The sequence below is a fragment of the Etheostoma spectabile genome, chromosome 10 (genome assembly GCF_008692095.1).
Source record: "Etheostoma spectabile isolate EspeVRDwgs_2016 chromosome 10, UIUC_Espe_1.0, whole genome shotgun sequence".
In the NCBI taxonomy this organism is placed as follows: domain Eukaryota; kingdom Metazoa; phylum Chordata; class Actinopteri; order Perciformes; family Percidae; genus Etheostoma; species Etheostoma spectabile.
Window position 1 is genome coordinate 13,410,644 of NC_045742.1, and position 289 is coordinate 13,410,932.

A 289-nucleotide genomic window follows, 5' to 3' on the forward strand; every position below is an offset into this window, starting at 1 on the left:
ACAGTGTTCAAGCAAAACTAGTTCTAATATGACAGCATTTCATACGATCAACTATAAAAACCTGGAGGACATTATACAACATCTGAAAACCTCCTCCTGTTGCCTTGATATTCTACCAACGGGTGTTTTCAAAAATGTTTTGAATTGTTTGGCTTCAGATCTTCTACAGATTGTGAACACGTCTCTTCTTTCAGGTATCTTTCCACAGGCCCTGAAAACTGCAGTAATCAAGCCACTCATAAAAAAGAACAACCTTGACACGTCACTAATGAGCAACTATAGGCCAATA